Genomic DNA, 26,471 nt, shown 5'->3' on the forward strand with positions numbered 1-26,471 from the left:
GAAGAGAATAATACTTCCTTTCAGCATTTCCCAAAATAGTAGTGTGGGGAAGGAAGCTGACAATTTTTTCATGGCTATCAAACTTGCTAGAATCAATGAAACCCTGGAAGCTGATGGAAGCTCAGAACTAAACTAGAAAGATTGTCTTTGAGGACTTCATAGATAGCTTGACCGGTTATCCAAGTGCAGAGAGAACTGCTTGCTTTATTTTCATAGTTGTGAGTATTGATAATATACAATTATAAGGTCTAAATTTGTTTCTGTCCTAGGAAGAAAAGTCATTCTCCTCCTTCCTATTAAATTTGAAAAATGGGGGGCTGGGGAGATAGTACAACAGGTAAGGCACTCGTAAATCCATACGGTTTCCTGAATCCTTCAAGTATTAATCGTTGAGAGCAAAACCAGTAGCAATATCTGAGCACCAAACCCAAAGTAAATAAACATTAAAAATAAATAACTCAGGAGTTATTATGTTTACTTAACACTATGCGAATTTAAAATAATTGAGTAATATGTTTTAAGAGGAAAGGACCAGAACAGATTATCGTACTAAATAAAATAATTTTGCCTCTTATCTGCTGTAATATGGCTATGGCCAATTATAGATCTTGCTTATGAGCACAGCCCTATTATATCAAGAAGAAATAAAAGTTATAGCTTAATGAAACAGATTTTGCTGGCTCAAAGCAATTGCTTCAAAGGAAAAGTACAAACGTTGAACTTCCATCCATTTGCTATTGGAGAGGAGGAAAAGGAAACTTTTCAGAGATAAGCTTCCCTGTTTAATATTGAAGGAATTTAAAAGAAAAATACCAGTAGTGATAGAATTATAGGTACAAAATTATAGATTTCTTTATCCAAACCTTAACCACTTTTTGTGGTTTAAGGTGTAAAAATCACTTTGTTAATAACATCCATCCAAAAGAATAAGCTCGGAAACTGTTGAAAAGTTAAGAATTTCTTCTTAAAAATTATAATAGAAAAAAATTATAATAGAAAATGATGGCTTCCAGGACCTGGACAATGTGATAGATGAAGTGTTGTTAGTCAAAGGGTGAGTACAACGTGTCAGTTAAATAGGATGAATAATTTCTGGAGATACAATGTACAATATAGTAACTATTGTTGGCTACACTGTACTGGAAACTTGTTAACAATAGATCTTCATATTTTCATCACAGATACACAGAGGGGGTAATTATATGAGGTGAAAGATCTGCTAATTAGCTTGAGTGTGACCTGTTCACTATGTAGACAGGTATCAAACCATTCTCCTATACAATTTAAATACTTAAGTAACAAAATGTTAAGATGTGGCTAAAAAAATTAATTCAAATCTTCAATGTACACATGTGATGACATTTACTGACAATTATGGATTTTAATTAGTCATTTTGGAGTGATTTTTGAGGTTCTTCTAAGGTTTCTAGTTCTGAAAGCACCTGTCAGAAAAAGGAAATGGGGAGTAACTGGTCTCTGAGGCACAAAGATTTTTTTTCTGTGACTTGTCAAACGTCACAAACTGCTTGAGGGTACAAAAGTGTACCCACACTTCTCTCCAAGTGGTAAAAAACTTCATTTATGAGTGCAAACTTAGTCACAGAAGAGAGATGAATCCAGCAAACTGGAGAAGAGATAGGATTCCTGCAGAGACCAAATCTATTACCCAGAATGTGGTTCTTTGCCAAAAATATCATTTATAGGCTTCTTATCTGAAAGGAGAGATGCTGATCATGGGTGACCAAAATGGAAAGTTGCTCCACTGCTTTAAGAAAAAGAGTACAAGAACCCACAGAGAATTTTCTAAACTGAGAGAGCAACCTTATGATTTCAGTCCATCAGATGCAAGAAAATCTTAAAATACTTTTATCCCAGTCTGTATTGAACATTGTGAAGTTCTGTGAATTAAAGAATAATCCACTGTAGCCTACCTGCATCCTTACATACAGCCAGTTATTTATTTTTGTCTCTAAGATTCTACAGTTCTCCCCTCCACAAACACATTTTCCTATCAAAATACCCTGTCAAGGAGACAATTGAATGTGGTGGAATGGGAAAAGAATCTAGGGATAAATTTAAATGAAACACCAAAGAAAGGGGCAAAAGAGTAATACCAAAAAGGCTAAGTGCAGCAATTGTATAGAATTCTCAGAAACCCTACTTCAATGTGACCACAATGTGTACATAATAGGAAGGGATCTCAAAAATACAGATGTCTCCCTAAGAAGAAAGGTATTAACAAGAGCCATGCTGGGTCCCTTAAGTACTAGGAATTGCATTGGAAAAATATGTTCCCAAAACATCTGGCATCAAATCCCAGAAGGATTTGCAGCCAAAAGACCCAAAAGGCTACAGAGAAAGGAGACTTTCATCTTATTAGCTCAAAAGCACAAAATGATCTTGGACCCAGGACAAAACTAGCAACTGGAGAAGCAGCTGCATCATAGATAAAAGAATCATTCATTAATAAAGTGAATGACAAGGGCAAAGTACTATTAGAACCTTCTCTAGGGATGAATATAATGGTGGGCAACATGTCTATTAAAATGCCTATCATTACTAAAGTTGATGGTGCTGGGCACTCTTTTGTGTACCCCTTATAATACTGTCACTGTCACTGTCATCCCGTTGCTCATCGATTTGTTCAAGCGGGAACCAGAAATGTCTCCATCGTTAGACATGTTACTGTTTTGGGCATATCAAATACTCTACAGATAGCTTGCCAGGCTCTGTTGTGTGGGTGAGATACTCTCGGTAGCTTGCTGGGCTCTCCGAGATGGACGGAGGAATCGAACCCGGGTTGGCCATGTGCAAGGCAAACGCCCCATTCGCTGTGGTATCACTCCTGCACTCTATAATACTAGAACTGTCATATTCAACTATGTACCACTATAGCAGTCTCACAGACTACGGATGGAAACACTGCATCTGCTTCCCACTATTTCTCTCAAAACAACCAGGTTTGACAAATATCCAATGACATTGGAAGATGTCACTCACATGGGATGGTCTCATTTTACTATAGCTCCATCAGTAATTCCCAGGTAAGAGAGAATACCAAGAAAGAGAGGCTAGAACACGGATCCTTAGGTTATATCCAGGCAAATATTTCCATATCTCCAAGTGGGATGCCAGCTGGTTTTATGCTTGAAACTCTATAGAACTTTGCCTATTGGAATACTTCAAAAGAATCTGACTTCCAACAGGCCTGAAAGTTTAGGCACTAGAAGATTTCTCTGCCTTTAGAATTCTGACAGGTCTCGGCATACTTTCAACAATGAGGTTTTATTAAGAATAAAACTGGCTTCTTACTAACCACAGAAGTTCAAAAGACTCAAAATAATAAGAGGGTTTAAAATCTAGACCCTCTGATGTAGATGTAGGTATTGAACCGAGGAGAAACTTATCAAGCCTAGGAGAAGCAGTTTTACCTACACAAAGCTTAAACAGAAAAAGGTAGGAACAGAAGCATATGTTCCAACTGAAAGAAAAATGTAAAACCCCAGAATAATATGTTTTAGTTTAAACTGCTTAAAGAGTTTTAACAACAGAATTGATGAAACAAAAGAACAGATACATGAGCTAAAAAAAAAAGGTATTGGGGTTTTTGGAGTCCATCCAAACAGCAATAGAAAGAAAAAGAAAAGAATTTAAATAACAAAAATATCTTAAGGGGCCTAGGAGACAATTTCAAGAATTATATGGGTCTCAGAAAGAAGAGGATAAAGAAAATAATTTGAAAAAATAATAGCAAAACCCTCCCCCAATCTGCAAAGAGGAAATGGACCTCCAAGTCAGGAAGCGACAGAGTTCCAAAGACTGTGAACCCAAAGATATCTACACCAAGACACATTACACTAAAAACTTCAAGAGACAAAGATAATCTTAAGAACAACAAGAAAAAAGAAAACCTGCTATATATAATGAAATTACCAAAGCCTAATGGCAGATTAAATTAGAAATCAGGTCAAGAGGAATTAACATGATATATTCAAGATTCTGAAGGAGAAAAAAAAGATTTAAGGAAAATATAAGTAATATATGGAAAGATCACCACTTGAAATGAAGGAGAGCTGGCAGCAAGCAAGAGGGGGTGGAGGAAGAGAAACTGGGGACATTGGTGGTGGGAAATGTACACTGGTGAAGGGACAGGTGTTGGAACATTGTATGACTGAAAACCAACCATGAACAACTTTGTAACTGTGTATCTCATGGTGATTCAATTAAAAATAAACAGACAAACAAAAAAATAACAAAACAAAAGTGACATACAGATAAAGTGATTTGAAAACAAGTAAAAGTTCGTGTAGTTCATCAAAATAGTTCAATAAGCCAACAAAACAGATAAGCCTCTACAGAAATTTTAAAGTATCTTCTTTAGACGGAAGAGAAATGACACTTAGTTAAAATTTAAAAAAATGTACACATACATAAAAATATAATTTATTAATGTACAGCAAATATATATAAGAATATTAGCCACTTATAAAGGTGGAATATAAATTAAAAGACAAAATTGGCAATTGGTAATACAAAGTTACAGTGATTAGTTATAGGAAATAAACAAATAGTGTAAAATATTAAATTAAAAATGTAATGAGAGTGGAATGCAAATTTTATGAACCCAAAATGAAGTCTGTCAACCTTAGATCAATGAACTTTAGATAAACTCAATGTCTTCCCATTATCCTTAAAACTAAAACCAAGTTCTAGTACACATAGATACTATTTGAGAACCCTATGGTAACAATAGAATGAAAAACTATCATAAAGACACAAAAACAATGAGAAAGGTTTTTCTATAAACTAAATAATAGGAGCTGGAAAATGCAGGTTAAGATTTATTTACACACACATCTCACAAGCACATGTAAACTTCTACAGCATGTTGTAAGACACAGATAAGAGTAAGACACCAGTTGATTGTGACACAGACTCCTGTCCTTTCTTTTTTAAAAAATATTTATTTTATTTTAAAATTTTTGTTTAGGGCTAGAGCTATAGCACAGCGGGTAGGACGTTTGCCTTGCACGCAGCCAACCCGAGTTCGATTCCCAGCATCCCATATGATCCCCTGAGCACCGCCAGGGGTAATTCCTGAGTGCAGAGCCAGGAGTAACCCTTGGGCATCGCCGGGTGTGACGCAAAAAGCAAAAAATAAATAAATAAAAATAAAAAATAAAACAACAAATGAGACTTTAAAAAATAATAATAAAAATAAAAATTTTGTTTAATCACTGTGAGATAGTTATAAAACTTTTCATCATCAGCAGCAGCAGCAGCATCAGCATCAGCATCATCATCATCATCATCATCCCGTTGATTGTCGAATTTCTCGAGCGGTCTCAGTAACGTCTCCATTTGTCCTAGCCCTGAGATTTTAGAAGCCTCTCTTCACTCATCCTTCCCAACGATGCCGCATTGGAGGCTCTTTCAAGGTCAGGGGAATGAGACCCAGTATTGTTACTGGTTTTGGCATACAAATACATCATGGGGAGTTTGCGAGGCTCTCCCATGTGGGCAGGAAAATCTGGGTAGCTTGCCAGGTTCTCCTAGAGGGAAAAGTAGGCTATAAGATGTCAGCGGCCTCACATTTCCAGGAGCTTGGTTTTTAAGTCTCTGGGTGTTGGCCGTTGGTGGGATTACATGGCACCAGGGGCAGTCCCTGGCGTAACTGTCTAGCTACTGGAAAATGGGAAATCTGGGCAGAGGAGGCCCAGTCCTGATCCGAGCAGGCTTGGAGATCTCAGCCCTGGGTCCCACACACCTGGGTTCCTCTGCCAGTACCTTGATGTGTGAGGCTCATTGGAACATGTGGAGAGGAGCCTTGAGCATGGCTGAGGCTAGGCTCTGGAGGTCTTCAGCCTCGGGAGCTCTGCTTGGGGCGGGGAGGGAAACTGGAACGCACCCCTTCTGAGGGGCCCAGGGGAAGACAGCCAGGCATGCAGACAAGAGACTCTCGGCCTATAAAACTTTTATCATTGAATTTTAGTCAACACCCATCCCTCCACTATCAATGGGATGATAGTGATAGTGATAGTGAAAGTCTCCTCATCCCACCCCCTGACTCTGTGGCAGAAAATTTCCTTCTTCCTCTCTTCTACTTTTGGGCATTATGGTTTGCAATACAGTTACTGAGAGGTATCATGTTTGGTCCTTTACCTACTTCCAGCACACATGACTCCTGTCCTTTCTAAAAAGCTTTAGAGAGAACTTGTCCTATAGGAAATCTCTTATCACCTATTTTCACTGTTACATTTTGTTGTTGTTTGATTTTGGTTTGGGGGAGATATTTGGTGGTTCTCAGGGCTTATGGTATCACTGTATCACTGTCATCACATTTATCGACTTGTTGGAGCAGGCGTCACTGACGTCTTCATCTCTCCCAGCCCTGAGATTTTAGCAGCCTCTCCTTACTCATCCTTCCCAATGGTGCCATATTGGAGGCTCTCTCAGGATTAGGGGAATGAAACCCATTATTGTTACTGTTTTTGACATATCGAATTCACCACAGGGAGCTTATCAGGCTCTGCTGTGCTAGAGAATGTATGGTACTCAGGGCTTATTTCTTGTTTAAACTCAGAGATCACTCCTGGAAGTGCTTTAGAGACAATATTGGGTTCTGGGGATCAAACTCAGGTTGGTTGCATTCAAGGTAAGCACCCTTTCCACTTACTATCTCTCTGACCTTAGAGTTACCGAGACTTTTTTTTTTTACTTTTCCCAACAATTTGCTCTATTTTTTATTTTTATGCCAAGCCTTTAAGATTCTGACTGCATCCATCAACAATGTGGTCATAAAAAGAACTTGAAGTTTGCAATAGAGGTATTGAGACACAACATGAGAAAGAACAAAAGGGAATTCCCTGTCACAGAGGCAGGGTGGGTGGTGGGGTTTGGAGTGGGGATGGTGGGAGGGATACTGGGAACATTGGTGGAGTAGAATGGGCACTGGTGGAGGGATGTGACTGACCACTGTATGACTGAAATGCAAACATGAAAGTTCTTAAGTTTGTAACTGTACCTCACGGTGATTCACTAATAAAAAATTTTTAAAAAGAAGAACTTGAAATAAATGGTGTATTGATTTGATAGGCACTTACTTACATTATTAAAATTTCAACTACCTACCTTTCTGTAGTTCTCCTGAAATACATTCTGAGCATAGAGACTAAAATTAGTTTTCAATATTTGTTATTTACTTCTTATTATATTCCTACTCCAAAGAACTCAATGTTTTCCCATTACCTCGAAAGTAAAACCAAGTCCTAGATAACTAGATTCTCCTGCCTTTCTTGATGCTTGCTTTTTATCTGGTCCCTGATCATTTTCTAACAGTTTAATTCAACCCTTATTAAATGCACAGAACCTCATACGTTGAAGTTCTAGTGCAAGTGGCTAAACAGTGGCAAAGACCTTTAGAGCGATAGTGGAACTCTGTCCTCACCTCTCATCAGCTTTCCCCAAACAATAAATATGTGATTTAATCTTTTTCATTGTATTTTAAATATAAGGTTTTCAATAATTCTAGCCTCAATTTGAAGAAAACACCGCTTAATTGGGGGAGGGGAGGTTAGTGTTCTCATGGCTTAAATAGAAAATACATCAGTAGGCAGGAGAGATAACAGAGAGGGATAAGGTATATACCTTGAATATAGGCAACCCTGGCTAAATTCCCCACACCCCAAAAGATCCCCCAAGCTCATCCAGGCATTGTCTCTGTGCACAGAACCAGAACTGAGAACTACCAGTGTGCCCTAAAACTAAATGAAAAAGGAAGAAGGAAGAAAGGAAGGAAGGAAGGAAGGAAGGAAGGAAGGAAGGAAGGAAGGAAGGAAGGAAGGAAGGAAGGAAGGAAGGAAGGAAGGATACACATCACACATCACACAGAAGTCTAATAAATTCTTTTCATATTATTCTCTATGGTTATTCTGTACATGGTGAAATAGCAAGAACTATCTCCTGATTTAAGTTGTAGAAAATTGACGATACAGCAAAAAATATAATTATTTTATTTAGGTAGCGAAGAAAAAGTTCAATCAACATCAAAGCTTAAATTATAAAATGCAGTCATGTTTTTTCAAAGACATATAGACTGTATTAAATAAGCCTAAGAGCAAAGCCAAATGGCAACACTTTGGATTTCTATTTTGATCACTGCATCACTGTCATCCCATTGTTCATCAGTTTACTTGAGAAAGCACCAGTAACATCTCCATTTACCCTAGCTCTGAGATTTTAGCAGCCTCTGCTTACTCGTCTTTCCCAGTGATTGGAGGCTCTTTCAGAGTCAAGGGAATGAGACCTGTTATCGTTACTATTTGTGGCATATCGAATACATCATAGAGATCTTGCCAGGCTCTTCTGTGTGGGTGGAATACTCTTGGTAGTTTGCTGGGCTCTCTGAGAGGCATATATGTATGTATATATATGAAATATATATATATGTACATATGCATGTATATATATATTTCCTTCTATGATTTTATGTAAAATGGGTAGGGAGTGTTTTATGATGTTTCTATGATGGCTTTGCGCCCAGGTGGTCCAGGAATATGTCCACTCATGCGTGAGGCTTGGCCCAAGCGTGTGGAAAGCAGCCTGGAGTGTGGCGATAGTTGGGTAGTAGAGGTCAGCTGCTGGGGCTGGGTCCCTTGGGGCGGAGAGTGCTCTCACCCACCCCCCTTTGGGGCACCCCGAGTGAAAACAGCCTGGCATGGAGATAAATATTTTTATTTTGATCACTGTATCACTGTATCACTGTCATCCCGTTGTTGATCGATTTGCTGGAGTCAGCACCAATAACGTCTCCATTGTGATACTTGTTGTTTTTGTTTGGGGCATATCGAATATGCCACAGGTAGCTTGCCAGGCTCTGCCGTGTGGGCAAGATACTCTCAGTAGCTTGCCGGGCTCTCTGAGAGGGACAGAGGAATCGAACCCGGGTCAGCCGCGTGCAAGGCAAACGCCCTACCCACTGTGCTATCACTCTGAAAAGATAAAAATAATTCTCAATTAAAATACAAATGGTAACAAAACTGGGAATTTAAAGTTCTGGAAACTAAAAATTTTATGTTCTGGAAACAATTCTCTTGAATTTTGTTTATTCATATCACTTTTTTGGCCAATATTTTTTTCTTAAGTGGAGTAAAGGTAACCTTACTGCAATCCCTATTCAAAAAATCTCAATTATCAATGGAGTGGGATCAAATAATGAAGTTTCACTTTGTAGGTCAAAGAGTAGAGTGAAATATTTTATATTTGATGAGAACCCTCATCAGTGTAATAGAATGTATAGTAATTTTGATTAATCTGAATAACTGAAAAAGTTCTTTGTACCTCCAACAGCTAAACAAGAAACCTTGCTTTTGTGTCCTATAGACAATGACAAAAAAAAATGATAATAATACCACAACTTTCACACCTAAGAATAATCTCCTCTGCTTACAAAAGACTCCGCCTCTGTAACCTAATATAAAAATTGCATTGCATGCTCCTTAGCTTTCATCTGGAACAAATCTTTTTCCATACCCTGAAGCCAATCCACTTGCAAAGAGTAGACCGCCTTTCCTTTCTTCTTGAAGTCTTCCATGATTATCTTAGTCTCAAGGACCTCTCTACGGAGTTTTAGTCTTTTGTCTTTGAATAATCAGCACCTACCTGTCTCCTGGCTGTATTTCCCAAGGTAGACTATGTTTATTCCTCCAAATTGTTGCTAAGCTCTCTGAGAAGGGAGCACTTCTTATTTATTTATTTATTTATTTATTTATTTATTTATTTATTTATTTATTTATTTAAAGACCCTTACAAAGCTTTTCAGTCATACAGTGTTCCAACACCCATCTCTTACCAGTGTACATTTCCCAGCATCAGTGTCCCCAGTTTCCCCACCTACTGCCCCCAGCCTGCCTCTATGGCATGCTCTTTTCTTCTCTCTGTCTCTGTCTCACTGTTTCTGGACTTTTTAATTTCTTTTTCAGAATTACTGATTCACTCATTAGAATTATTTTCTGTCGGTCAGAGTAGTATATTCTTATGAGTTTATTTTCATTGTTATTTTTGGCCTAATCTAGAATTGCTCTGGAACCACCCCAGGCTATGGCTTGAGGCACCATTTGGTGCTGAGGATCCAACCGAGGACCTCCTCCATGTGCAAAGCATGAGCTACCGCCCTTTGAGTTATATTCTGGCCCTTGTAACTTTTGGATATAAGTCCCTTGTGGTTTCCTCAAGACCTTACTCTCATTTTAGAGATAGTCACACCAAGGAGTCCACTTAACTACAATTGCCAGTTAACAGTGATTGTACAATACTCCATAGTGAAGAACACACTTACAAAAATGTTCCATTTTCTTCATGATTCTGAACAGTTTTGAACCATGAAGGTTGAAGTCCATGCCTTTCTGGTTCTAAACACTGTCTTCCATTTTTGTCAGGTTTTCTTGAACTTCTTTAGGTGTTACACAGATGAGGCAGCTTAGACAATGGTCATATATTTTTCTCACATCTTGGGGACTGGAAGCTGATCCAGGAGCTGACAGGTTTGGTCTTCTCTGAAATCTCTTTTCTTGGATAGTAGACAGCTTCCTTCTCTCAGTGTCCTTTTATGTTCCTTTTTCACATGTCTGTGTCTTAATTTCCTTTTTCTTTTACTACACCAATCATTTTGAATCAGGGTTCACCCTAATGACCTTACTTTATTTATTTATTTATTTATTTATTTATTTATTTATTTATATTTTTTATTAGTGAATCACGGTGAGGTACAGTTACAGACTTACAAACTTTTGTGCTCGTGTTTCAGTCATACAATGGTCACGTATCCATCCCTCCACCAGTGCCCATGTCCCACTACCAATGCCAGCATCCCTTCCACTACCCCCATCCCTCCCTCCCCCCAACCCACCCTGCCTCTGTGGCAGGGCATTCCCTTTTGCTCTCTCTCTCCTTTGGGGTGTTGTGGTTTGCAGTAGAGGTATTAAGTGGCCATCTTGTTCGGTCTATAGTCTACTTTCAGCCCCACATCTCCCATCTTGAACAGGCCCTTCTAGCACCCTTTACTTGGTGGTCCCTTCTCTATCTGAGCTGCCTTTTCCCCCAGCATGCGAGGCTGGCTTCTAAGCTGTGGAGTAATCCTCCCGTTACTTATCTCTACTGTTCTTGGGTGTTAGTCTCTCATTCTGTTCCTTTATATTCCACAAATGAGTGCAATCTTTCAATGTCTATCCCTCTCTTTCTGACACATTTCACTTAACATGATACTTTCCATGTTGATCCATCTGTATGCAAATTTTATGACATCATCTTTTCTAACAGCTGCATAGTATACCATTGTTGATGTACCAAAGTTTCTTTTATCAGTTATCTATTCTCGGGTACTCAAGTTTTTTTCCAGATTCTGGCTATTGTAAACACTGCTACAATGAACATACAAGTACAGATGTCATTTCTACTATACTTTTTTGCATTTCCAGGACATATTTCCAGAAGTGGTATTGCTGGGTCAAATGGGAGCTCAATTACTAATTTTTTGAGAAGCGTCCATACTGTTTTCCAAAAGGACTGAACCAGTCAGCATTCCCATTAGCAGTGAAGGAGAATCTCTTTCTTCCCACATCCGCGCCAACACCAGTTGCTTTTGTTCTTTTGGATGTGGGCCAGTCTCTATGATGTGAGATGGTATCTCATTTTTGTTTTCTTCTGCATCTGGGCCCTGATGACTAGTGATGAGGAGCATTTTTTCATGTGTCTCTTGTCCATTCGGATTTCTTCTTTGAGAAAGTTTCTGTTCATTTTTGTTGCCCCATTTTCTGATGGGGCTGGGTGTTTTCTTTTTGTGGAGTTCAACCAGTGCCTTGTAAATTCTTGATATCAACCCTATCAGATGGGTATTGGGTGAATATCCTTTCCCATTCTGTAGACTGTGTTTGTATTCTGGTCACTGTATCTTTTGAGGTGCAGAAGCTTCTCAGTTTAAGATAGAGCATTTTGTTTATTTCTATTTCCACTTGCTTGGCCAATGGTGTGTCGGCTTTAAAGATACCTTTAGCTTCAATGTAATGGTGTGTCGGCTTTAAAGATACCTTTAGCTTCAATGTCATGGAGAGTTTTGCCAAGCTTGTCTTCAATTTACCTGATGGATTCTGGTCTGATAGTTGAGGTCTTTAATCCATTTTGATCTGACTTTTATGCTTGGTGTTAGGTAGAGGTCTGAGCTCATTTTTTTGCATGTAGCTGTCCAGTTTTGCCAGCACCATTTGATAAAGAGGCTTTCCTTGCTCCACTTTACATTTATTGCTCCCTTATCAAAGATTAGATGATCATATATTTGAGGGTGTGTTTCAGGATATTCAACCCTGTTCCACTGGTAATGACCTTACTTTATTTTTTTTTCCTTTATTTTTTAATTGAATCACCATGTGGAAAGTTACAAAGCTTTCAGGTTTAAGTCTCAGTTATACAATGCTCAAACACCCATCCCTTCACCAGTGCACATATTCCACCACCAAGAATCATAGTATACCTCCCCCCACACCCCTCCAGCCCCCCCCCAGCCACCCCACCCCGCCTATGTAGCTGAAAAATTTCACTTTATTTTCACTTTACTTTAATTACATTAAATATTTCAACAAAAAACCTCACTATTACTGTTTGGAGTTTCTCCCCCCAAAGTCTGACCTGCTAAAAAGGAAGCATTTGATAATTTGTTTTCCATTGCTGAGAATGAAGAGATGTGAGGTTTTGGATTTCTGTATTTTAGTAACTATGTCCAGAGAAATTTCTGCCAGAAATTGCATCATTGCAAGCTCATACCTCTCTGCTACTTTATATTCCACACATGAGTGCAATATTTCTATGTCTGTCTCTTTCTTTATAACTCATTTCACTCAACATGATACTTTCCATGTTGACCCACTTATATGCAAATTTCATGACATCATCTTTTCTAACAGCTGCATAGTATTCCGTTGTGTAGATGTACCAAAGTTTCTTTAACCAGTCATCTGTTTCGGGGCACTCTGTTTTTTTTCCAGATTGTGGCTATTGTAAACAGTGCTGCAATGAACATAGCAATGCAGATGTCATTTCTATTATACCTTTTTGCCTCTCCTGAATATATTCCCAGGAGTGGTATTGCTGGGTCAAATGGAAGCTCAATTTCTAATTTTTTGAGAATTATCCATATTGTTTTCCAAAAGGGCTGAACCAGTCGGCATTCCCACCAGCAGTGAAGGAGAGTCCCTTTCTTCCCACATCCACGCCAACAGAGGTTGCTTTTGATTTTTGGGATGTGGGCCACTTTCTGTGGTGTGAGATGATATCTCATTGTTGTTTTGATCTGTATCTCCCTGATGATTAATGATGTTGAGCATTTTCTCATGTGCCTCTCAGCCATTCAGATTTCTTCTTTGGGAAAGTTTCTGTTCATTTCATCACCCCATTTTTTGATCGCATCGGCAGTTTTCTTCTTGTGGAGTTCAACCAGTGCATTTTATATCCTTGATATCAACCCTTTATCGATTATTAAAGATTAAATAGATCTATTATCCATTAAATACAATTCCCAATCGAGTCTATTTCCATCCTTTATCGGATGGGTACTGCATAAATATCCTTTCCCATTCTGTAGATTGAATGACCTTACTTTAAATGATGCTGTAAAGACCTTATCTCCAAATGTGGTCACATTTTCAAATTCTGCAGGAAAGATTTTAATAGTTGAATTTGGAGGTAGGGGAATGGAGATAATCAGTACATAATAATCTCCATGAAATTTTGTTTTCTTTCCTTTAGTCTGTGGTGTTGGCTTTTTGAAATGATTGACATAAGTCTAAATTATAGTTATTGTGCCCCTTCCTTCCAAGTTAGAAACTAACTCTTCCACACAAGTTGATCTGGAGAGATAGAACAACAGAACAGGGGGTAAGGCTTAGCCTACGTGTGACCTACCCTGGGCTCAATCCTCGGCATCCCATACAGTCCGCTGAGCACCAGAAGCAGTGATCGTTGAATGAAGAGTCAGGAGTATCCCCTGAGTATCTCCTGGTGTGCCCCATCCCTGGCCAAAAAAGGAAGAAGAAAATGGGTCTTTCACATTCTAAAAGACATGACAATACTATAAAATTCCTTTGATGTGGTTCCTTCTTCATTATTCACCTTCATGTTCATGAGGCTCTTGAAACCTAAGGGCTGTGCCACTACAATTCCCAATCGAGTCTATTTCCAGTGGACTGAGTTACACTTGATTTTTCATCCTAGTTAAGTCAAGACATGTCATAAAGCATCTGTCAGATTACCTCAGTCTATACTCAATCAGGCAGTGAAATAGAACATCTTGAGCAATTACATGGAATTAAAAATAAAACACGCCCCAGAGACAGCCTTTCTACTCAAGAGCTTTCTGACCAAATGACACTACAAATAGGTTTTGCCAGTGGTGATGGAGGATAAAATCTGTCCCCGTTGACGACAGAAGGGGCATGGCAGATCCCACAGGCACAGACTCAGGCTCAGGAGATTATTTCTTACCCCCTTTTAGTTAATTTTTAACATCAGTATTGGGTTTTTGAAAAATGGGACAAAAGATGAATGTGAGCATTATTGCATATAATAGAGTCAAATAGATCTATTATCCATTGCATATGTGTCTAATATACTCAAATTCAATGTATAAATATGGATATACTTACTATGTGTCTGATACTATGATTGAAGAATTAGTTTTTTAAAAATATTGCTATGCTTGTTGTGATCCACACCTGACCCTGATTTGAAAAACAAATTTAAAGGAAAGATGCTATTTTCAAGAAAACAATAGTGAATCATTATAAATAATTGTATGCTTCAAGTCTGCCAACATTGTTATAAAACATGTTGACATATTAATTCACATAGATCTCATAACTGACTTCTAATGGAGAAAGTTACTGTCCCCACTGTGTGCTATGTGAATTTGGCTTTGATGTAAGCTACTATACTCCCTCTGCTAGAAGTATAGGGGAAAATGCTAATCTTGTATAGCTCAGGATTCAATGACTACATTTGTTCAGGAACAAAATTGCAGTTATAAACCCACAGGTACTTTTTAAAAAAATTTTTAAACTTTATTGAATCACTGTGAGATAGTTACAAGCTTTCATGTTTGGGTTACAATCTCACAATGATCAAACAGCCATGCCTCCACCAGTGCACATTCCCCACCACCAGTATCCTGGTTATACCCCTCCTTTCCCACCCTCCCCCTGCCTCCTTGGCAGACAATATTCCCCATACTCTCTCTCTATTTTGGGGCATTATAGTTTGCAACACAGACACTGAGAGCTCATCGTGTTTGGTCCATTATCTACTTTCAGCATGCATCTCCCATCCCAACTCCAGCCATCATTTTCTTAATGATCCCTTCTCTATCCATCTGCGTTCTCCCCTCCACTCATGAAGCAGTCTTCCAGCTATGGGGAAATTCCTCTGGCCCTTGTATCTACCATCCTTGGGTGTCAGCCTCATGTGATGCTATCCTATACTCCACAAATGAGTGCAGTCCCTCTATGTCAGTCCCTCTCTTTCTGACTCATTTCACTTAGCATGATACTCTCCATGTTTATCAATTTCTAAGCAAATTTCATGACTTCATCTCTCCTGACAGCTGCATAGTATTCCATTGTGTAGATGTACCAAAGTTTCTTTAACCAATCATCTGTTTTAGGGCACTTGGGTTGTGTCTATATTTTGGCTATTGTGAAGTGCTGCAATGAATATATTGGTACAGATGTCATTTCTACTGTGCTCTTTTGCATCCTCAGGATATATTCCCAGAAGTGGTATTGTGGAGTCATATGGAAGCTGAACTTCTAGTTTTTGAAGGACTGTCCATATTGTTTTCCAGAAAGACTGGACCAGTCGGCATTCCCACCAACAGTGAAGAAGCGTCCCTTTTTTTCCACATCCACGCCTGCACTGGTTGCTTTTGTTCTTTTGAATGTGTGCCAGTCAATGATAGTCAATGATATCTCATTGTTGTTTTGATTTGCATCTCCCTGATGACTAGTGATGTGGAGCATTTTTTCATGTGCCTTTGGCCATTTGTATTTCTTTTTTGAGGAAACTTCTGTTTATTTCTTCTCCCCATTTTTTGATGGTGTTGGAGGTTTTTTCTTATACAATTCTACAAGTATCTTGTATATCCTGGATATTAATCCCTTATCAGATGGGTATTGGGTAAATATTCTTTCCCATTCTGTGGGCTCTTTCTGTATTTTGGTCACTGTTTCTTTTAAAGTGCAGAAACTTCTTAGTTTGATGTAGTCCCATTTGTTTATGTTTGCTTCAATTGCATGGTCAGTGCTGTTTCATCCTTAAAGATGCTTTTAGCTTCAATATCATGGAGAGTTCTGCCTACATTTTCTTCTATGAACCTTATAGATTCATATCTGATATTGAGGTCTTTAATCCACTTTGATCTGACTTTTGTGCCTGGCATTAGAAGAGGTCAGAGTTCATTTTTTTGCAGGTAGCTATCTAGTTTTCCCAGCACCACTTGTTGAAGAGGCTTTCCTTGTTCCACTTTGCATTTCTTGCTTACAGGTACTTTGATGTCAAATGTAATTTAATCATGATTTATTCTTAATCGCTATTTTGAAGTGATAGCATAGCATATAGGATGCTTACCTTGCACATAGCCAACCAGGGTTTGATCCCTGGCATCACATATAGTTTCCCAAGCACTGCCAAGAGTAATTCCTGAGTGCAGAGCCAAGAGTAAGCTCTGAGCATCACTGGGTGTGGCCCAAAAATCCCCCAACAGGGAATTAATTTTTTAATGAAATGTTAATTTATCTCTGAAAAATATAAAGCCCTCAGTAATTTAGGAATAAACAGATCCTTTTTAATCTGGTATAGACAACCACAAGTACCTGGATGCCATACTCAATGTCAAAGTACTGAGAAGTTTGTCTTGTCTTTTAAACCTCATTTAACACTTCCTGAAAAACTGGTTTCAGGACTCTGAATTCCCCGAGCTGTTGCCTGTCCATAAAGCTCTCCGTCATTTTTTTCAAATATGAATGATAATCTTCACCAGGACTCTTTCCAGAGAAATCTTATAACCTACCTTTCCCTCTGAGAGAAACTAGCAAGCTACTGAGAGCTTTCTGCCCACATGGGAGAGCCTCGCAAGCTTCCCATGGTGTATCCATATGCCAAAGCCAGTAACCAACTGAATCTCATTCCCCTGACCCTGAAAGAGCCTCCAATGCGGCATTGTTGGGAAGGCCGAGAAGAGAGAGGCCTCTAAAATCTCAGAGCTAGGATGAATGGAGACGTTACTGAGACCGCTCAAGCAACTTGACGATCAACAGGATTTCGTGATGTTGATGAATGATAATCTAGCTAGATAGAATATTCTCGGTTAGACATTCATTTTTATTGAGTTTTCGATATGCCTGCTGTGAAACTTTGTGAAACAAACATCTTCCTTTATAAGGTCTTTGATTTATCTTGCTTATTTTAATATTCTTTCTATCTTTGACCTTTATTATTCTGATGGGCTGGAGTGATAGCACAGCAGATAGGGTGTTTGCCTTGCTGACCTGGGTTCAATTTCTCTGCCTTTCTCGGAGAGCCCGGCAAGCTACCAAGAGTATCCCACCTGCACGGCAGAGTCTGGCAAGCTACCCATGGTGTATTCGATATGCCAAAAACAAGTAACAAGTCTCACAATGGAGATGTTACTGGTGCCCACTCGAGCAAATAGATGAGCAATGGGATGACAGTGACAGTGACAGTGACCTTTCTGATTCCAACATTTCTTGAGTTTTTCTATTCGGTTCTGTTTCCCCTAGGGCCCTTCAGTACCCTTGGATTTGAATGGCTGTATTCCTCAACTCAGGGAAATTCTATAATTTCATTATGGTTCTTTATGAAACTCACCTTCCTGGTGTCAGGGACTTTGGTGATGCTGTTCTTTGTAGGGCAGGGGAGGGTTGCATCGGGGTGGGGGGAATGGCTAGGCTCTGGGCTTACTATAGGTTCTACATTCAGGGATTATTCCTGGCAGGCTTGGAGCACCATATGGAGAGCTAGAGGTCGATATGACATAGCCACATGCAAAGCAAGCTCCCTGCTTGTTGTACTTTTGCTCACTCCCTCACTTCTTTTCAGACCTTGTCTCATATCCTGTCATTTTCTAAAGTTTTTCTGCATCTCATCTGTTGCTTACTGATCTTTTCTTCAACTGCTGCTGTTCTGCTGCTCAAACTTTCTTTTTTTTTTTATTTTCTTTTTGCTTTTTGGTCACATCCGGCGATGCACAGGGGTTACTTCTGGCTCTGCACTCAGGAATTACTCTTGGCGGTGCTCAGGGGACCATATGGGATGCTGGGAATCGAACCCAGGTTGGCCGCATGCAAGGCAAATGTCCTACCCACTGTGCTATCACTCCAGTTCCTGCTGCTCAAACTATCTAATGACTTTTATTATATCTTTTATAATTTTCTCCATTTCTGTCACTTCTGATTGTAGTTTTTCTCATATCCACTCTCATATTTTCTTGTGCTTGTTGACTAACGGCACCATCATTTCTTTCAGTTTGTTAAGATTCTTTAAAACGGTGTTACTAAAGTCATTCTGTGGGAATTTACAGAGCTGATTGATATTGAAAAAATCTTCCGTGTTATTTTCACTCACTGGGCTTTATGGGTTTCTATGCATCCTCCTCATTGTGTTTTCTGTGCTCTTACTGTGCTGAGGGTGAATCTCTGTAGTTAGCCCTCTGGTATTGAGGGGGGCAAGGGGTGTGGGGGCGGGGTGTTACTCTTTTATTTCTCTAGCTTTCTTCACCCAGTGAGAGTATGTATAAGTGTGAGCACTGTAAAAGGCCATGAGTAAAGTAATTGTACTGCTACATCTGTGGCCAAAGGGTTCAGAATATGCGAGGACAGGCCAGCTGAGGCAGTGGAAGGTAGGCATGGAAAGGACAGTGGAAGGACACGACTTGGGGGCATGGAAAGGACAGTGGAAGGACACAACTTGGGGACATGGAAAGGACCGTGGAAGGACACGACTTGGGGGAGAATCTGCTTCCATCTCTAAAAAGCCTTGGAGATTCATACTGAAAGTTAAATTCACATGGATGGGTGGAGGAGAAAGCAGAAGGTCCTGTAAGAGAAACGTAAAGGAAACTTTTTAGCACACTTAAATAATATTGCACCTGACTAGTTATACAGGTAAGCATTAATTTTATAACAGACCATAAATACCCCTTGTCTAAACATCTGCAAATCCCCAAAACCAAAGGGATACATATTTATCTCAATCACTAGATGGAGAATATTTAATTTTATTTTATTTTTAATGAACTGGTGATTAAAATTATACCAAGTTTAATAGAATTGAAGTAGACCAACCAAACTTTGGATTTTGAATAAAGTCTGCATACCTAAGCTTTGTAGGACTATCTTTTTTCTGGTTTGGAATGGGAAAAGTATCATCATCATCATCATCATCATCATCATCATCATCATCATCATCATCATCAATCATCATCCCGTTGATCGATCGTCGAATTTCTCAAATGGTCTCAGTAACATCTCCATTTGTCCTAGCCCTGAGATTTTAGAAGATTCCTTTTACTTGTCCTTTCAATGGTGCCACAGTGGTGGCTCTTTCAGGGTCAGGGGAATGAGACTGGTTACTGTTACTGGTTTTGGCATATGAATATGCCATGGGGAGTTTGCAAGGCTCTCCCATGTGGGCAGGAAACTCTCGGTAGCTTGCCAGGTTCTCCTAGAGGGAGAACTAGGCTAAAAGATGTTTATAGATGCAAAGTGGCTAAGCACTTCCGGGAGCTTGGTTTTATAGTCTCTGGGTGTTGGCCATTGGAGGGGTTACATGGCTCTGGGGGCAGTCCCTGGGTGTGACCAGCTAGCTACTGGAAAATGGGGAATCTGGGCAGAAGAGGCCCAGCCCGATTCGAGCAGGCGGAGGTCTTAGCCCCAGGTCCCACACACCTGGGTCCTCTGCCGGTTCCTTCATGCGTGAGGCTTGTCCAAATGTGTGGAGAGGGTCCTTGAGTATGGCTGCGGCTGGGCTTCAGAGGTCTTCGGCCTCGGGAGCTCTGCTCAGGCCAGGGAAAGAAACTGAAACCCACCCCCTCCGAAGGGCCTCAGGGAAGAAAGACAGGTTGGGGGGGGGGGCAAGAGACTCTGAGTATACTGAGTAAAAAAGGGATAAAAAGGAACACAGAAATTTCCATTTCAATCAAGTACTCCTGGAAGTTAAAGGCTTATAACTAACTTGTGTTCTTTGATAACTAGAGTGATATGAACTGAACTGATTCCATTTCTTTGCATTTTGAAATTTTTTTGTCATAATTTATAATTTAGACACCTTCTCACTATCCAACTGTGCTCCCCAGTAGTTCAATAATCCAGCTCAAATACTTCTTTCCAGGCAAGGAGAACAAATAGACTTTCATCATATTGTATATAGTAGTGTCTCTGTATTCCAATCAATATTTAAAAGAAAATTCCACTGTTTTTCTCTTCTAAATTTTCTTTTTTTTTAATTTAGGAGTACTGCTATTTATTCAAGCCATTGATTTAACTAATTGAATTGGGCATGAACTCCACATTACTTTTTAAAAAGAATTTTTAATTGGATATATTTGAGATAGACCATTGAAAAGCTGTTCATAATCAAGTTTCAGTCATACAATTATCCAGCACTCATCCCTCCAGAAGTGTACGTTCCCACAACCAATGTCTGCTGTTTCCCTACCCCCACCCCCCAAACCCCCAGTCTCCCTTCCACTTTCCTTCTTGCTCTCTCTCTCTCTCTCTCTCTCTCTCTCTCCATTTCTTTTTGTGCATTATGGTTTTTGTGCATTTGCAATCAGGTGTTTGTTCAGGCATTCAGTATTTTTATCAGGACAGTAAGGCTGGAGTAGTTTTTCAACTGTATGGTCACTTTGGGGGTATGGATGTGATTGCTGAAGTCTCTGGAAGTACAGGAAGTTGGTAGGGGGGTAGCCCATCCCAACCCCAAGAAAGCCTGGAGATTTCAGTCACAAAACCCACATACCCGAATTTCCAGCAGATTATATCTTGTTGAAGTCCGTACTGAGAGAGTGGAGTCAGGCCAGGGGTATGGTGGCAGTTTTGGATTGTGGAAGCTTGCGGCTGCTGGGGGCTCTGCTTGGGTGGGCACAGGCCAACCTGCCCCCTCTGATTTACCCTGGTCTGTTCAGCCCTGTGTGAGTCTGAGCTTAACTATGGCTTTTAATCTCTTCCGAAATTTATTTATGGGTCCTTGAAGCAAGGCCAATAGTAGAGTTTACAGGGTGGTGCTGGAGTTGATTCGTGGGGGTGACTGCCAGTGCTTCCATAGAGTATTGGGAAGTGAGGGGAGGTAGCCCAACCCAACACCAAGAAAGCATGGAGATTTCATTTACAAAACCCATATTCCAGAAGGTCAATCCTGAGATAGTGGCATAAGGCCGGGGGTATGGCTGCGATTTCGGATTGTGAAAGCAAGCAGCTGCTGGGGGTTTTGCTTAGGTGGACCACCAGGCTAACCCAGCTCCTCCAATTTATCTCAGTCTGTTCAGCCATGTGCGAGTCTGAGATTAACTGCGACTTTTGATCTCTTTAGAGATTTATCTATGGGTCTCTGAAACAAGGCCAGTAAATGAGCTTGTATAGCTGAGCCAGAGGTGGTCTGTAGGTGTGGATCCCACATACCTAACTTTCAGCCATTTAATTTCTTGGTAAACTTGGGCCCAAGTTGTTGGGGTCCAGCCAAAGGCACACCAGCAATTTGGGGGTATCAGAAAGCCTGAAGATACCATCAGGCTGCTGATGCACTCGCCCCGCAGGTACAGGTTGACCTGCTGGTGGCACCTTACCCCCTCCAAATTTTCTTGTCATTCAATGGATTTTACAAAGTCTTTAATTAGTTTTCTGCTTGACCGAGTTTGTTAATAACCTTAATTCCAATAGAAATTTGTCACTCTAGAAAAGAGTAATATTTCTTTATATTACTATCACCATTATTTAAAACTTTTATTTATTTATTTACTTTTAGTATAAAGTTTTATAGAGACTATAAAACAAAGCTCCCGTAAGCGTGTGGCTGCATTCACCGCCATGTGACCTCTTATTGTCTAGTTTTTCCTCTCAGAGAACCCAGCAAGCTACAGAGAGTATCCTGCTCACATGGCAGAGCCTGGCAAGCTCCCCGTGGCATATTCAATATGCCCAAAACAGTAACAATGATAGCTCTCATTCCCCTGACCCTGAAAGAGCCTCCAATGCAGCATTTTTGGGAAGGACGAGTAAAGAGAGGCTGCTAAAATCTCAGAGCTAGGACGAATGGAAACATTACTGGCACCCACTCGAGCAAATTGATGAAGAATGGGATGACAGTGATACGGTGATACAGATTTATTTTAATGAGCATGCACAAAGTGTTCCTTTTACCTCTAGATGCTTGCAGGATATGTGGAAAGTCCTAAGCAGGCGGGCAAACAAGACTCTGTTTCCTGCTGAAGTTTCACCAGCTGTTCTTGCCCCAACTGACTTGCTTTTCAGCTCACACATCTTACCATTTTATGTTTTTATCTATAACAACATTAATGAGAAGTAAATCCTGCTGGCCTACATTAGCCACTATGTTTTAACATTTTTATTGCAACTACTTTGGGGGACTTGCTATATATGTAACTTCACCGTACATAGATATTTACTTTTAAAATTATGTTGGTCTACTTGTGAGATAATTTTAAATGAATAGCTTGTGTTGCATGTTTTGTGTTAACTGCATTTGCACTGGACTACCTTTTCAATGGTGCTTGTGCAGTAGATAGTCTTTGAAGACAATATCTCTTTCTAAAAGGAGAGGCATGTACTTACTATAGAATTCTGGTGTTGCAAGCTCAGGAATTCTTTCTTGAAACAACTCAGTCCGTGCACATGGCACCCACCTCTCAGAATTGCACTGTGTAATTGGCACAAAAGTGTCAATGAAAATGTGTGGCCTTTGGCTACTTTTTGGGTCACAAAGATCATTGTAACCCAGGCATCTTACATCTGCTAATACCTAAGAACGTAGACCAGACTAACTTTTTGAACTTTCAAGTAAGGAAAAAAAAAACTTAGATCCATCACTATTCTGACACATGGAATACATAAAAGAATTACATTTTGTTTGTATATTTTTAACCTTTTAATTGCATCACTGTGAGATAGACCATTACAAAGCTGTTCATGATTGGATTTCAGTCATACAGTATGGCAACACCCATCCCTCCACCAGTGTACATTTCCCAACACCAGTGTCCCCGGGTTCCCTCCCATCACTCCCTACCACCAACCCTCTGCCTGCCTCTCTATGGCAGGTGCTTTTCTTCTCTCTCTCTCTCTCTCTCTCTCTCTCTCTCTCTCTCTCTCTCTCTCTCTCTCTTTCTCTCTCTCTCTCTCTCCTTTTGGAGATTGTGGTTTGCAATATGGACTCTGAAAGGTCATCAAGAATATTCTTTACCTAGTTTTAACCCTCGGGTAGAGAAACGAATGCTATGACAATAACAGCTGGGAATAATAATAGTAAACAAGATCTGAAGATAATTGCATTTTGAACTAGTTCTCTTAATAATGAACAAAACTGAAAACATATCTTTTGAGTTCTTACCTTTAAAATTTATTATTTTGCCTTTTCGGCCCTGCGCGAGATCGACCCCGGAGGCAACTGAACCACTTTGGACACGAGCGGCGCCCTCAAAATGCCTCCAAACTCTGTGCTCCGAGCTTCTGGCCCAGGCGCTGCCAGCGAGTGATGCAATTACCAAAAGAATTTTCCCTGGACTTCATATAGAAATCCAAAACCGCGCGGCTGCGACCTAATATCTCTTGATTGTCAGCAACGAGTAAATGTTCCTTTTGGGCAGGGCTTAACGTGGGGGGAAACTCCAAACAATAGTACTGAGTTTTTTGTTGAAGGGTAAAAGATTGTAGCGATAGAATTTTAGGCAGAATTTTCCCTGGACTTTATATGGAAACCCAAAACCGCGCGGCCGCGGCAGCCTAATGTCATCTAATCATCGGCTATATGAAATGGTTCCTTTGTAATGGGTTGGACTTTGGGGGGACCATAATAGGGTTAAAGTTTGTAGCGATGTGTAATTTCTGGCTGTACTTTCCCTGGACTTTATACAGAAATTCAAAGCTGTGAGGCCGCTGCCATGGCCGCGCAACCTATTGTCATTTAATCATCACCAATATGAAATGGTTCCTTTTTAATGGGTCGGAGTTTGGTGGGAAATCCTAACAAGAATAGTAAGTCTTTTGCTGAAATATTGAAGGCTACCAAAGTGGTAGCCATCTCTATAGACTGAACTAAGCCATATACCCACGCCGGCTGAGAAGAAATATCCTTCTTTCTCGGGAAGAAACGCGGCGTGGCGTTAACCATAGTATGATGTCCATTAAGCTGACACGGACCTGGTGGTGTGGGAATGGGATACAAGGGAATAAATTATTATGTACTTGGAACAGCGGGACACTGGTGGAATCTCGAGCCGGGGCTGATACCAGCGTATTACTTTTGGTTCCAGAAACTGCTTGCAGACATTCTACCAGACTATCAACTAAGCCAGAGCCCCACACCGGCTGATGACGGGAAATAACCATCTATTTTGGTTTGTTTTCCCTTTGTCAGGCAGCGTGGTGATTACTAAACAGGCGTGAACTCGGTGGCGCGGGACGAGGGGGGAAAAAAATAGAAAAGTTATGTAACAAACAGCGGGACTTAACATCTCTACATTCTCAGCAATGGAGAGCCATCAAATGCTTCCTTGACAGTGGGACTGTCTTTTCTTTTTTTGGGGGAAACCCTAGCAACAATAGTGAGTTATGTGTTGAAACATGGACTGTAACCAAGATAAAGCGTAAACGAAGTGAAACTTATCACTTAGAAGGGTGGGGACTGGGGGGGGCGAGAGGGGGTGGGAGGTATAATGGGGTGGTTGGTGATGGAATATGGGCACGGGTGAAGGGAAGGGTGTTTGAGTATTGTATAACTGACATAATCCTGAGAACTATGTAACCCTCCACATGGTGATTCAATAAAATTTAAATTTAAAAAAATAAATAAATAAAATAAAATAAAATTTATTATTTCACTTCAAGTCATATTCAGAGAGGATTGACTATACTAATATAACAATTGACTTTTTATCCCCCAAATTTAAAAGTAAAATATCCCTGAAACCATTGTTTTTAGTGGGGATAGAAGGAAGCAGAGGTTGATATAACCTATAATAATTTTTGCATGTTTTTTTCCTGTGATAAATTTTTAAGAGTAAATAAAATGCTCTATTTTGAGTTTTAAGAAGTTGAAATGAAGGGCTGGCGTAACCATATAGCAAGTAGAGCGCTTACCTTACATGTGATCAGCCCGGGCTCGATTCCTTGGCAACCCATATGGTGCCTCGAGCTCTGCTAGGAGTGATCCTTGAGAGAAGAACCAAGAGTAAGCCCTAAATACCACTGGATGTGGACCAAAAACACCAAAAAATAATAATAATAAAAAAATTAAAAAGTCACAATAAATAGACTGGGCTAACCTGCAGTTCTCTTTGACTTTGGTATTCCCTCACCGTTATTGTTCCTTAAAATATTTTTTTTTCTTGGAAAAAGGTGGAGTTCTGGAGCTGGAGTGATAGCATAGCGGGCGGGGCATTTGCCATGCTCAAGGTTGACCAGGGGTCAATCCCCAGCATCTCATTCTGGTGGTCCCCTGAGCACTGCCAGGAGTAATTTCTGAGTGCAGAGACAGGAGTAAATCCTGAACATCACTGGGTGTGGCCCAAATAGCACTGTAGCACTGTCATTCCGTTGTTCATCGATTTGCTCAAGCAGGTACTAGTAACGTCTCCATTGTGAGACTTGTTACTGTTTTTGGCATACTGAATACACCATGGGGAGCTTGCCAGGCTCTGCCGTGTGGGCTGGATATGCGCAGTAGTTTGCCGGGCTCTTCTAGAGGGACAGAGGAATCAAACCAGGGATGGCCTACTGCAATGCAAATGCCCAAATAGAAAAAAAAAAAGAAAAAGAAAAGAAAAAGGTGTAGTTTTCCAGGAACAGAGCAAGTTACTTCTGAATTTATACTATACTCACAGTCTCTTGGATTGCCCTTGGAAAGGCCAAAACCACATCATTAATTCAATGCAAATGTAACATAATGATCATATAATGAGTTTGGGGTCTTCCTAAGGTCATGCTAGACCCTGTGGAGTGTGCACTGCCAACCTGTTTAGGCCTGTTATTCTGAAGACCACAAGAAGAGGAACTTTGAGACCACCCACAGAGCCAGCTCTGAGCTTTGATTGACTTGTGGTTTGAAATGTTTCCCTTTCTTCCTTGTCCTGCCAGCCCAGGGGTGTCTAAGACTGTAAAATTGTCTATGAAAACTGTCATGGG

This window comes from Sorex araneus, chromosome 2 (genome assembly GCF_027595985.1).
Source record: "Sorex araneus isolate mSorAra2 chromosome 2, mSorAra2.pri, whole genome shotgun sequence".
In the NCBI taxonomy this organism is placed as follows: domain Eukaryota; kingdom Metazoa; phylum Chordata; class Mammalia; order Eulipotyphla; family Soricidae; genus Sorex; species Sorex araneus.